This window comes from Fukomys damarensis, unplaced genomic scaffold, assembly GCF_012274545.1.
Source record: "Fukomys damarensis isolate Sample0158 unplaced genomic scaffold, DMR_v1.0_HiC HiC_scaffold_12, whole genome shotgun sequence".
NCBI classification, from domain to species: domain Eukaryota; kingdom Metazoa; phylum Chordata; class Mammalia; order Rodentia; family Bathyergidae; genus Fukomys; species Fukomys damarensis.
In genome coordinates this window covers 31373015-31387769 of record NW_022900924.1, presented here as the reverse complement: position 1 = coordinate 31387769, position 14755 = coordinate 31373015, and the positions used below count along the sequence as shown (strand labels likewise).

Below are 14755 nucleotides of genomic sequence, written 5' to 3'. Positions count from 1 at the left end.
GCAGCTCCCCATATAAGTTTTGTACATGACGTAAGTTCTTTACACAGTTGTACATCGCAATGTTGCAAATGATGTGATGACTTCATTTTTGCTCACTTTCATTTTGCCTGCTCTGTGTAAGTACTCATAACCAGAGCACTAATTTAGGAAATGTGGTCTTCTACATATACCTCATTATAGCTATTGTGGATGGATCAACTACCTGCCTGGATTCACTAAGGCCCTGGGACTCCTTCTGTCAGGAATATGCGCAAAGTCAATCATTCTCCACCTTGAACTTCCTACTCAAAAAACTGGTTAGCCTTTATTCAGCTTTGTCCAATTCAGAAGCACCCAATTTATCCAGGTTACTTTGACTTCTGTTTCTAGTATTTCTGGCACACAAATGTATACGCTAATACATCCCCAGTCATGGTTAAAATCAATTATGGGGGGCCCAGACTGAACTTTGACAGATTAAGTGCTAAGAAATATCCTGCTCTGGCTCCATAACATTGATAATGTCTCAGTATGACCCTCCTACAACCTAAATGTTGTACCATGTGATCTAAACTATGTTTCCCTGGGTTGTTGATGATGACGATACTCAGAATTAAATCAACATGATGAGAAAGTTAGGATATATGTGCCCTGCTTCTTCCAGTCTTATACTGTTTTGAGAAAACTAGGTTAAACTGACATGATTATTTTTCTTCCATAGAATTACCATTAATTTTCACTCAACATTTTGTTTGCTTACAAATAAATGTCCTGGTGATGTATATTTTCATATACATGTTCCTTACAATGTGACTGCCTTATTTATCTTTTCATAATTTTGGTGGGAAAAGACAGTTAATACTAGTACAATATTCAGAATTAAGGATATGGATAATTTGTTGACTGGTACTAGCATTTAGGTATCAAACTTTATGCAAGAAAGCAGGCCTTTATGCAAGAAAGCAACCATCCACCAACTGAAGACAGCTTTACACTTTTTTTCCCCTCGGCACAGAGCAACAGAGGCGTAGACTGACTGACCAACTGATCCTGGATGAGAATAGCCAGAGAGGGTAAGCTCAGGACCAGAAGAGGGCAGGAAATGGGCCAGATATAGACCCCCCGAGAGGAATAAGCTCAGGTTGAGAAGGACACTGGCCCTGTCCTCCATAGAAAACAAATACAACCCATGAAGGCAGACTTGAACCCTGCCCTGTGGCCTACATCCAGAGACCAGAGGGCTGACCACCTTTCCCATCTGCCAACATGAGCAAGGACATGTCTCTGCTTGGATGATCACCACAGTCTGGGGTGAACAGAGGGGCCTCTGGTGTAGGGAGGACACTTCACAGACCCATGGAGACCCTAAAGGTAGGTGGGAAAATAATGATTTGCTGTATTCCAAGACTGCAGATCCTGGAAATAACCCATTCATTCAAAAATGCAGAAGGGAGACACGGAGACATGGAGACAGACAGACAGACACACACACACACACACACACACGGGAATTTTTTGACGTAATCTTTTTTTAAAAAATGTTTCTATTTTTCTCACTACTTGGTCAGTTTTCGGGAGGGGATCTCAGGGTCTCTTATCCCTTTTTTGCCTATTTTTCTCTTTAGTTTTGCTTCTCTATTCTCAACTTTTTTTTCCTTAGTGTTCATTTCTTATATTTTGCTGTTTTTCTTTTTTCTTCTCTTTTTCACTCAGACTTTCCTGTAACTGTTTTCTGTTTTTTTTCCTTTTTGAGTTTATTGATACAATCTAGGTATACAATATAGTTACAATCATTACTGGGATCCTGTACCTTTACAGGACAGGTCATGGTTCTCATTTTTTCCCCTTGTCCCTGCCCTCCCTTCACCCCCTTCTTCCCCTCCCCATTTACAAACACTTTATTTCCATTTTTTCATTTTCTCATGTTTTTTTCTTTTCCCTTGTTCCCTTTCCCCTACCCTTCCCATGTTCCCTACACCTTTAGCCCCTTTCTTCCTATTTCACACTACTAATTATCCCATTAGGATCTTGTGTGCTATTATAGTTTTTCACACCAGAGAAATTATTCAGTATTTACACATGTGTGACTTATTTATTTCACTTAGGAGTATATCCTCAATATGTATCAACTTTCCTATGAATGAATCTAATTTTTTTTTTTTTTTTTTTTTTTTTTTGGTGGTACTGGGGATCTTGGGCTTGCAAGGCAGGCCACCAAACTGCTGAGCTAAATCCCCAGCCCAAATTTCTCATTCTTTATGGTTGAGTAGTATTCCATTTTATAGAAAAACCACATCTTCTTTATCCAGTTTCCAAATGATTGGCAAATGGGCTGTTTCCAAGTTTTAGCTATTACAAACTGTGCCACTATAAACATAGGTGCACATATATCACTGTGGTATGATTGTTTCAATTCTTTTGGAAAGATACCCAGCAGAGAGATGGCTGGGTCAAATGGAACCTCTAGTCCCAACTCTTTGAGGTATCTCCATATTGATTTCCATAGTGGTTGCACCAGTCTGCACTCCCACCAACAATGGAGAAGGGTTCCTTTCTCCCCACAACCCCACCAACATTTGTTATTGTTTGATTTCTTGATAGCAGCCATTCTTTGTGGGGTGAGGTGGAATCTCAGTGTTGTTTTCATCTGCATCTCTCGAATGTATGACTGTTTTCTAACACCACTAATTTCTTTTTACTCCTCAGTAAGACTCCCCCCACCTCAGTGTTGCTCCTCCTCCTCACATCCCACTAATTTTTCAAATTTCACTTTCTTCATTCTCTGGTTCCCCACCCCTTTATCTCTACTAGTATATCTATTAAGCTTTATGAATCTCTGGGCAGCTAATTAACTTTATGTTGTTACTATCCAATGCTGTTCTTTTTTTTGGGGGGGGGGACCGGCCCTGTCCAGTACTATTGTTGTTAGTGGAGGTAAAGTTGTTCCATTTAGTATATACTTACTCTAGGTTAATAGTAGGTCAATTCTTGATTTAAGAGTTCACACTACATATTATAGATCTCTTTTCTTTGGTTAAGGGTGATACGTTATTGGTCCTTAGGTTTTGTCAATATCCAGTTTGTCTTTGATACAATTATTGTTCCTGACTGGTGACACACAGTAGTTGTTGCTGCTGACACATTCGCCCTGGCTTGCACCAGTGGTACATGCATGACTGTCCCATTTGGAAGACTGAACCACCAGTAGTTGACTATTTAACGTCAGACAATGGAATTAAAATCAGAGACACCCAGTAGCAAGACAGTAATTACAGGCCCATAAACATGTTAATTAGTTTTCTCAAGATACTATTATCTGGATTGCCTTGGGGTCATTAATAATACTGCAGATCATGCTTGGAGAACTAGAAACTGGGCCAAATACAGTATCACTTTTTCTTTCAAGTAAATGGAGGTGAATGGATCCTGGGACAGAGTCAAAGGCCAATAACCACACACAGAGGGCACCACTGAAGAGCACACATTAACTAAAGAAGAGGTCTCCATACTAGTAACAAAGCTTGCCACCATAATGAGCCTATACACACACACACAAACACACACACAAACACACACAGCAAAAAACCAGAAACATAAGGCAATAAACTGCCTCCCAAAACTCCCCACTCCCCAAAGTTGATCCATAAAGCATTAAAAGGGAGGAAACCAAAATAATTCAAAAGACTAATAGAGGAGATAACTAAACACATCAATAAGACCCTTGGCAAGCTCTCAGAAGATGTAAGTAAACAGATAATGGGACAAAGGAACAAAACAACAGCAAGTCTACAGAAGAACTAATAAAAAGCAAAATAAAATTATAACACAAAACATTATTTACCAGCACAGAAAAGAATTAGAGCTGGGCGTGGTGGCACACACCTGTATTTCCAGTACTCAGGGGGCTGAGGCAGGAAGATCACCACAGGTTTGAGGCCAGCCTGGGCTACATAGTAGGTTCAAGGCCAGCCTGAATTACACAGCAAGACCTTGCCTACAAAAAAAAAAAAAAAAAAAAAAAAAAGAATAGAATAGAATTAGAAGGCTCTAAATAGAAAATCTGGAGAAATTCAGATTAAAAATTCTATCAAAACTATGGACAGGAGAAGTGACTAATGTGAAGACAGAGCATCAGAACTAGAAGACAGAGCTACTGTTGACCAATTAGAGGTACCTTAAAAACAATAAGAGAATATGAAAAATGGTTCCAACAGCTCCTAGAGGACACAAAGACAACTAATGAAGATTCATTAGAACTAACGAAAACATAGAAGATAGCACAAATGTCATAAAAAACTGTTTACTGAAGCAATAGCAGAGTTTTTTCCAAATAAGGGAAAAAATGTGAGGTACACAGAACCAAAAGAGACACAATCAGAAAAAAAAAAAATCTCTACAACACCTCATAGCCAAAATCCCAGAAATCCAACACAAGAACAAAATCTTAAAAAGGATTTAGAGAAAAACAATGAATCACTTATAAAGGGCATCCCATTAGGATTACAGCAGTCTTTTCAACACAACCCTTAAAAGCCAGAAGAACTCACAGTGAAGTGTTTCAAGCACTAAAAGAAAACAATCACCAACCAGGCTGATATACCCTGCAAAATTATCTTCCAAAATTCATTCAGAAATAAGATACTTTCATGATAAATAGCACTTAAAGAAATTCAAGACTTCCAAACCAGCACTACAAAAAATTCTGAAGGATATCTTAGAAAGAGACAATGAAGCTAACAATGACAAAAGGTCCAATAGAACAAATAATGTCAGGTAGGGTGAGCAGTTAAGTAGAAGGGAAAAAAAGAATCAACAACAGGAAAATAAGGCAACAACAGGAATAAGTCAATACCTATCGTAATAACTCTAATGTGAATGGTCTCACCTCCCCATTAAGATACAGACTGGCAGAATGGATCAAGAAACAAAATCCAACAGTATGCTGATACAAGAAACACATTTAATCAAAGAAGAAACTTCACAGGTTAAAAAAAAAAGTCAAAGGATGGAAAAAATATTCTATGCAGTGTGAACCTGAAAAAATCAGGAATAGTACACTGTTTTCAGACGAAGCAGACTTCAGCATAAAGTCTGGGGCTTCCATGACCTCTCTGGGTGCATAACCTCCAGGAGGCTCCTTGTACTGAACAACAAGGAAGCTCTCTGAACCCCATCCTCTGGGGATTTTGTGGAAGCTTCTTTACATAGGCATGATTTACTACATTATTGGCAAATGGTGGTCAACTCTTACTTCAGCTCCTCTCTCCTCCTGAAGATCATAGGATGGGGCCACCTTGAGGGTGGTTAGCTACCCTGACAACCAGCCCCTAGTGGGAAGGCCCCCACTGGAAGGCTGTCAAAGAGTCCATTAACATCTTCTTAGAACAAAAGCAGCTCCCCTTACTCTACAAATCTCAAGAGACTTAGAATATTTATACCAGACACTCCTATAACTCCAGAAATTACAAAGGTCTTAGGAGCTCTGTCCTATGCTGTCAGGAACCAGGGTCAAAGCATAAATACAGAATAAAAGTTATCTCTACCTACCACTTGTACTCAACATTTTAGGATGGCCTAGCCAGTTCAGTAAGACAAAGAAGAATTGTGCAGGGAGGCATACAGATTAGAAAGTAAAACTATTTGTAGGTGGTGTTTATGTATGCAAAACATCCTAAATTATCTTTTAAAAACCCTACCAGAATAAGGAAATTTAGTAAAGCTGCAGGTCACTTTAAAATCTGCAACTTTAAGCCAGACATGGTCGCACATGCTTTTAACCTTAGCACTCGAGAGGTTGAGGCAGGAGGATCACCAAGTTTGAGCCTAGCCTGAGCAACTTAGTTGAATCCAGTCCCAGAATAATAGAAAATGGGCTGGAGATGCAGCTCAGAGTTCAATCTCCAGTACTGCAGAAAACAAAACAAAAACAAAAACAAAAACAAAACCTCACAAAATAAAACAAAAACAAAAATCTGCATTTCTATATACAGCAGCAATTAGAAAATGATGTTAAGAAAATAGATTTAAAAACTCAAAATACTAAGGAACAAATTTTTATAAATGCTAAATGCTACAAAATACCTCTGAAACAAACTAAAGAAGACCTAAATAGATGGCAAGACATACCACAGTGGCAGAAGTTAATTATTTTGAGGATGTCCTGGTTCTCTGAACCGTCCAAGGTCCAGTCTCTTCTCCACTGATTTCCAGTGTGTTTCCATGGTCACTGACTCACCTCAAAATGCACCTATACATGCATCTGTTACTTTGGTTCTCCTTTGTGGAGGAGGTGTCAACTAGTTAATAGAAATGGGTGGTTAAAAATTCAATACTTATTTTAAAAAGTTTTGTCATGTGATGCACACAAAATACATTTAACTCACTTATTCTCTGTATTCATTCATTTACTTTAACAAATTTTATAGAAGGCCAAAAATATATTCTAGGCATCTAAGTTCAAACTGTGACTGATTTACAGACAGAATGCTGATATTTCAGTATTTTAAAATGTAAGAATATGAGTATACTTTTCAGAATAAACTTTACTTAACATGAAGTTCCTGATCTCATGGGAGGAAAAGGTGCTAACCTAACGGTCTCATGCTTAGGAAGCAAAAAATTTGGGTGTCAGTTGGGTCCCACAGATTCCAGACTTACATGTAGACGTTTCAGGCTGCCATTCATTGTAGGCCCAGCCGCCCTCCCTTCACGCCCCAAGCCACTGGAAGACGGGCCCTAGGTGGAAAGGCTAAAACTGTGCGGACACACCCCGAAGGAGGCTGCTCCCTCGTTGGTGGCATCTGTCATTCACTGAGGATTCGGGTGGAAGAGAGGCCTCTACCACCTCAGGCAGCAGCCCACGCTTCCGTCACCTCTCCAGTCCTCTCAGAGTCCCCAAGGCTGGAGGAGTGAAGATGACTGAGGCATAACCCTGCCCCCAGTGCCTGTCTACAGATTACATCACCAGTGAGAGTACTGCGTCAGGAAGCTTCCTACACTCCTGGTGCATCTTTTAAATTTTATTTATTTTAAAAATAATTTTTATTTTTCAAGCCCCCTCCCCTCTGTATGTACAAAAGCTTTGTTTCCATTTTTTCTTCTATTTTCACTTTTTCTTGCCCCTTCCTTTCTCCCTCCCACCTCCCTATTCTCCTTTCCATTTGAACACTTTCTTCGCATTTCTCAATATTCATTATTTCCGCTGTTTCTCACTCCTGGCGCATTTTAAGGAGTGTTTAAAATGTTCATGCCTTTTGACCTAGTGTTTGAACAAAAGAGTTTATAAAGAAATAATCAGAGTTGGAGGAAGGAGTCACTGCTGAACAGCTCTGAAGTACAGTTGGAAAAGCCTATGAAACACGCTCGCCCTTAGTGGCATCAAAACAACTTATGAACAACAGGGAATTAGTCAAATTACATACTACTACCTGCAATCAAGAAAGACAAACTGTAAGAACAAGGGCTGTATGTAGCTCAGTGGTGCTGCGCCTGCCTCACAAACACAAAAGGTCCCGAGTTTGACCCCGGGGAAGAAGGAAAGAGAGAGGAAAGAGAGGAAAGGAAAGAGAGGCGAGGAAAGGAAAGGAAGAAAGAAAGGGAAGGAGAGGAGGAAAGGAAGAAAAAAGGAAGAAAGAAGAAAAAAAGAAGAAAGAAAAAAACATTGCCAAGCATAATTCTCAGTGGCAGAAACAACGTAAAGTCCTGTGTAACAGAGTTCTCACAGACAGATGTAATGGAATTTCCTTAGCCTTCCAGACTCCACTGATCCCTGAATCAGGGCTACTGACGGAAGCCTGTACTCACCCTTGTAGTGTTACAGTACTGGGTGGTGGGAGGCTAAAAACCAGTAGTACATCCAGTAGCAACCCATTGTGGGGCAGAGGAAAATGTTACGTGGTATACCTATGTCAGGCCACATATGACTGGTAGAGCTGTAGCCCTATAACCAATACTTTCCAAACTTGAATGTGGATCTGATTCAGAATAGATGGATCAAGACAGATTCTGATCTTATGTGTCAAGGTACACTGAGATTCTGCATTTCTAGCAACCTTCCAGGTCCACGCACAGCAAAGTAAGGTTGTAGATGGCACACATCCCGGAGGGCAGATACCACATTACCCCAACAGCAGCTATCTCTGGTTGGTGAGAATATGAGTGTACATTTATTTATGCTGTTGTGGTTTATATCTGGATGTCCTCCCCACGGCCTCACGCACTCATAGGTGGGGCTTTTGGGAGGTGAACGGATCATGGATGTGCGATACTGGGTTAGTCCACGACAGGTTTATAATTGTGTATAATATTGGGAGGTGAAGCCTGGTGGGAAGAGGTGTGTTACTGTGGGCGTGGTCTGGAAGGTGTATTTCCTTCATTCTCCCTTGAGGGCTTGCTGCTTCCTGCCTGCTTTGCATGGACTCTGGCTCCTCTGTGATGCCCCTCTGCTATGCTGCCCTGCCTAGGAATCAGCCGACTATGAACTGAAACCTCTACAAGCTGTGAGCTAAATAAACCTTTCCTTTTTTAACTTGTGGGTGTTGGGTACACTGTCCCAGAGATGAAAAAGTAACTCAGATACTGTCCTATGTTCCCACAATATTGCTTTTGTAATAAGACCTTTATGCTTCAAAATCTTTGACTAATTATCATAGGAATGCATACTGAATATTGTGAAATGGGATCAAAAGTTTATTATACTCAATTCAGAATGAGTTATGATAATAAAAAATCAGCAACCATCTACTTTTCTTACTTTATTAATTTTTTTGTATCAGGAATCGATGTGCTTGCCAGGCAAGTGCTGAGCTGCTGAGCTATATCCCTAGCCCTATTTTATTAATTTATCATTATTATTTTCTGGAGCTGGGGAATCAAACCCAGAGCTTTGTGCATGCTAGGCAAATGCTCTTTCACTGAATTGCACTCTTAGCCCCTCAACCTTCTAATTTTAAGAGAATGAATTAAAGGCTGAAATGGGTATGCAAGTCATTAAAAATACAAAGACACAGGAAAATGCAATGAAACATTTTAATCACACAGCATGGTGACTATGTTAAAATGGTAATATAAAATTAATTAAATGTTTATAATTGTTACATTTATTAAGTTTATTTAAAGAACAAAAGGAAAGAAAATGTATCAGAATGTTAATATCTTAGGATCCTAAGATGGTGGGGTCATAAAAGGCTTTTTCCCTTTAAACCTTCTAGAATACAATGAAGTTGGAGGGCAGGATTAGGGTTGGAGGGCAAGGATACCAATGGAAAGTGGCTGATGAAGGGAAGAAAGGTGAAAATGATTCAAGGACTGGGGACAAGTGGGTTTGGGGCCCATTAGCTGGGGGATAGGGTAAGGGGTCTGGAGAAGTTCTCCACAGAATATAATTCCTGGCTAGGGCTTTAGGAGGAGAAAGGCAAAGTGTTTGATGAAGGTAGAGAGATAAAGCTGAGTCTGCATGGGGGGAAGCCGGGAAGGAGCATCCAAAGCCTACTGAGTGGATCTTGGCAGGAGCCGGCAACAGGGAGGATCTGCTGCCCCTCCATTCAACTTCCCTGGACACAACGGATATGTTCAACTTCCTGTAAACACCTCAACAATCTCTCCCCTCCCAGAATGCAACCACTCCTTAGGACTACTTGAAGGCGTAAGAAACAAGAATCCATGCTACCTTCTGGGATAAAGTAAAATGAAACCCATGCCATGTTCCCATTTCTAGCCTGGGCCTAGACCTCATTTCAGCAGGTGCACTTTGGTGCCTCTCCTGACAGGCAGCAAAAGGAAAGACAAACAAATGCAAATAAATAGAAATCTGCATCACTGGCTGAAGATCAAATTAGATAGCCCTTTTTAAAACTATAAAATGCTTTAAAACTTTAAAGTGCAAGTACTAGTCAGTTAATGCCGTCAATAGTATTTTTTCAAGTTAAAAAGTAAACCTGACAGTGCAGTCTATAAATTTACCACAAAGGGAAAAATCAGACACAATTCTTCACTGTGCCAGTGTTGGGATTTCATAAAATCTTGTTACCCTTCACAATGTTCTTATGCTTATCCCCAGATGGCACATAAAGTACTGGATGCCCAGAGGATCCAGCCTTAACTTCTGCCAGGCAGTGGCATACCTGCAGCTGGGGCTCCTGCGCCCATGCTGACACCAGTCTGCTCTTCTACACCAGGCTGGAATTTCATCCAAATAAAATGCCAAGGGATTCCATCTGCTTTCACAGGCAGAGAGGATTTTAATCCCCAAACAACAGAGACAAAGCCTTGGGTTCAAAGCCAAAGGCTCAGACCCCAGCTCTCATCAATTCAAAAGTTGCTGCCACACCAAATATTTGTTAAGTGTTCTTGGAGGAAAACACTTCTCAAAGGCCACAGCGGCAGCCCCTGGCCCATTTTGTAAACAGCCAGGTCAGAGCTGGAAAGCACTTATACCAGCCACACCCTCAATAAAGTGAAAATAAAGGAGGCAAGTCCCACCAACACCAATAATAATATCTGACTCACAGTGAATCTTATACCCCCAGGTACTGTGAGGAACTCCTGATGTGTCATTTAATCTTCACAGCTCTAGGATGCAGGCAATATTAAGAGAGGAAATGAGATGGTGAGGTTATAAAAATAAGCCAAGATTACACAGTTGGGTAGCAAAAGAACCAGAAATCAATCCCAACAATCTGGCTAAGTACACACTCAGGACTGATTTGCCTTGCCTCTGTTTACTTTGAAAAATACATAATCACCCACTTCTCTTTGATAAGGGAGTAATTGTACATGGCATCCCAGGAGCAGAACTGTGAAATCCCAAATTCTCCTGAAAGGATCCAATCAACTCACTGGTCTAGCATTTACAAAACATCTCTGCTTCTCAACTAACTTCTTTCAGCCAAAATCAGGGGTTCCAGTTGCAGTCCTTGCTTTTTTTTCCTTACCTCATCAAGGCACGTTCACAGCTAGTCTGACAGTTCCAGCAACAGAGGTCTTTAAGTAGCACCTGGCCTTTCCTCAAGATCAATGAGTTCATTTTCCCTCTGTGCACACATGTGCACGGCGCGTGCGCATGCACACACACACACACACACACACACACGGGACTCAGGAAGGAAACAAAGATCCAAGCAGGAGCTTCAGCTGTGATGAACTTCCAGGGAAGGGCAGAGGTGAGGACATCTGTCCTATGACCTTTAAAAGATCCAAGAAGAGGAAATTAAGCTTGTACTGCAGAAACACCTGGGAACCAGACTCCACGGTGCCTAGGTTCCTTACTTCCATTAAGGATTTCTGATGCGCTATGTATGCCTAGTAAGAGCAGATTTGTCATTAGCAGGAGCACAGTGGGAAGAGAAGGGTGAGAGAGAAACTGCAAATCTTGGGAGACTCTTGGCATCTATTTGGGTCCCAGAGTCATGGTGCTGAAAGAGGGAGGGTTTCACATGGGGCATCCTTGGGAGTCCCCCAGCTGCACAAGACTTATCCTTCCACTCACGAAACAGTCACACGTTATGCGATGTGGCAGGCATTCCTCCTCCCAAGGGAGGCTTGCCTACACGTGGGCTCCATTTCTTTGAATACTGCAAGGGCAGCAAATCTAAAGTTCTGTTTATATGAGAAAAGCAGGCAGGATATGAGTAAAAAATAACCTAACTTGTGTTTGTTCTTCTGATACAGGTCTGCAGAATAAATACGGCCTTTTTATTTCCTCAGAGGATAAGAGCCTGTCAGTATACATTCGGTTATCCCATTTTGGATAGTAACACACACATGTCTTACTGTAAGAGATTCAACAGTACAACCTCAAGGAGACACTTCAGGGAGCAATGGAGGCCAGAGGAAACTAGAATGCACCACTCTTCCCTAAAGGGGAGGCCTTTCCAGTACCACTTTTGGGAATTCCTGAGGTAGAATATTTGTAATCTCCCAATTTCCAATGGCAGCTCAGTTTTTTTGGGTTTTTTTGTTGTTATTTTTTTTTTTCCCTGTTTAACTCTGTGCCAGCCTGATACAGTAGTTGGATGTGGCCCAGGCCCCCGTATGTTACCAGGGCAGTAGGGTATGATAAAAAGACCAACTTCCCAGCTCTGGCTGTGCTACTCCACTGCCCGCTAACAGCAGTGTGGAACTACTGCAGCTGGAACTAACACAGACCTCAGGTCCCACAAAACTAGGATTCAGTCTTGGTTTTTGTTTGTTCATTTGTTTCCTTGAGACAGGGTCTTGCTAAGCTGCCCAGCCTGTCCTTGAATTGGTGATTCTTTTGTGTCAGTATCCCAAGGAACTGGGACCAGCTCTACTTCTCCTAGCTCCAGCCTCTCAAACATACTAGTAACTTCTCTAAGTCACGGTTACCATTTGCAAAATGAACTGTAAAACCCAACTAGATTTGTGAGAATCAAAAACAAGAGTGTGAAGACTACCAGGAACTCTTAATAAACCTTGTTTCCTTCTGTTGTAACCCTGAAAAAACAACTGAAGTCTTAGCAGCCTTAATTTCAATATTTCCACCTGTTAAAAGCCAAAATAACATTATACCACTACTGCACCACCCCAGGACGCGATGAGGTGATGGGCAGGACAGCAAAGTGCTCACCAAGGTAGAATACTGTTGGCTCAACTGCCAACACCCTTTCCTCTCATTTCAAAACCAACAAAGGAGCAATTTGCTCTTCTAATGTGTTTATCCCCCTTCAATAACACGAAGCGGGGAGAAGATGGTACCACACTTGCGGTAATTCCTTAAAAATGGCTATTAGCAGTCAAGTCTCGAGTCCAATTTCACCATCCTCTAAAGAGGAGAGTAAACATTAGGTCACAGGTCACTTCAGAGCCTGGTGAATTTCCTTTATCCCTCCATTTTCATTTTAGCAAACTAGAGAGGCAACTGAGGTAGAAGATAAAGTCTCTTAACAGTCGCACACTTCTTTTATTCATACGAAGAAATCTTTAAGTCATAAGCTAAACAATTCCACTAAAGTACCATCACAAATTCACTATGATACTTTGCCACTGTGAGAGGATATTTGTTGGCTCTCTTGTTGTTTTCCAACACATTACAGCGAAACTAGCACATGCTTTAGAATATCCCTCAACTGAATCTTAAAGCATCTTTACAACTTCTCTTACTCAAGGGCAAAGTCTAGGCTGAAGGGATTCATCAAACACTTAACTTTTTACCTGTCCCACAAATTTGTCTTGTTTTCTTGTTACATGAAGGAGACTAGGCTTTAAATTCAGCTACACTGAAGCTACTACAAACTGTGGGTTTATCTTTCAGGAGCACGCCTCCCCTTAAGGAGCTTCAACTGCTCCCTTTAAAAACAAAACAAAACAAAACACATTTTTACAGACTAATCCAGCATAGCAGAATGAGTAAGAGTTAAAAGATAAATCCCAAGGGAAAAAATGAGCAAGCTAGATGAATATACAGAAATCACACCCCACACACCCCTCCCATTCCTGCCAAAGCAGGGCTCCTGAAGAGAATAAGAGCAATGTTAACACCATGCATGCAGAATTTTTAGGAATTGGTTTTTCACTAAATATTAACATATTGGGAACCCTGAAGCAAACTAGTAAAGATGAAAAGCAACACAAAAGAAAGCTCTCTTTCAAATAATACCTCCACTTATCTTGGGCTTTGGTTTTATGTAATCCTTTTCACACAAACAATGCTTGTAGAATTACAGATTCGTGTTCACTACCTTGTCCTGTTTATTGATGAGAGTGACCTGGAGGGGATTTGGACAACTGGGAAAAACTGCTAACACATTTCATACAACCCCGGGCCTTGCTAATACCCTCTGTGTAGAAAAAGCTGAACCAGCATCCACCTGCATCAACTTGATCCACTCAGCCTCCACGTCTTCAGTAAAAACCTGTGCCTTTCGGTGGGGGAGCACCTCCAGGAGGGAGAAAAAGAAAACTTGTTACTGGAGAAGCAGCCTGGAAACCAATTTACAAAGAATGAGGATCGGTGGATGGCCCTGAATCTAGATTCAAGTAGAGCAAAATATACCTGGGGTGGGGTGGTGGCCCCAAGGGAGGAAGAGTCACTTTTAAAGGAAAACCGCTAAACATACACAAACACAGAAAACAGTGCACAGATTCCACACCCATCACCAAGCTTGCCAATCTCCCCTCATCTAGTTCCCCCATTTCCATCAGCAGCCTCCTGGAATCTGGATCACTGTGAAGCAAATCTCCAACCTATATTTCAACTTCAGTCAGGAACTCTAAAAGATAAGGGTTATTAAAAACCACAATCACAATACCATTACAAAAACTAAATAAAACCAGTAGACATCAAATAACAAGTACAAATCTCCTTCAGTGTGCCAATTAAAAAAAATGTTTCCATCAGATCAGGGTCCAGTCCGTTTACCTTTCACAGGTTCCTTGTTCCTGTGATTCTCACAGCAAGCCAGGGTGGTCCCCACTGACATTCTCAACGACGATTCTGGGGATACCATTGTAGTGAAGAAAGCCCCAATTCTGAATGTATATAAGGCACCCACCAAACAATATTGAGAGCCGAGCACTCACTCACCTCCCTTGCTGGCGTGGGTTATCTCTGGAAGTTCAGTCGCGGGCGCTCCGAACCTTCCTCCAGAGTCGGCCAGCAGAAACCACCTGAGGGGGTCAGCAAAGCGGCTTCGGCCGCCGAGGGAACTGGGGCAGCCAGGCTGGTTTCTGAGGAACCGGCAGGACGCCCCGACCGCGGGGAACAAACGGCCCAGCCGCCCTGAGGCTCAACCCCGGCCGTCCCGACGCCCAGCCGGCC

General features: G+C 41.5%; 1 protein-coding gene across 11 annotated transcripts in view; it reads right to left on the bottom strand.

Annotated features, from left to right (window-relative positions):
- Gpr160 (G protein-coupled receptor 160) overlaps nt 1–14749 on the bottom strand; it is a 61444-nt gene extending 46695 nt beyond the window's left edge. For 7 of the 11 annotated variants that reach the window (XR_004516815.1, XM_010632368.2, XM_010632367.2 and 4 more), the window contains exon 1: nt 14522–14749. The gene's annotated coding sequence lies outside the window, so the exon portion shown is untranslated. Of the gene's footprint in view, nt 1–3861; nt 3900–13772; nt 13875–14356; nt 14432–14521 lie in introns of those variants that run through there. The other 4 variants (XM_010632371.2, XM_010632370.2, XM_010632372.2 and 1 more) reach the window with 4 other exon arrangements.
- Between the last annotated feature and the right edge of the window lie 6 nt (nt 14750–14755).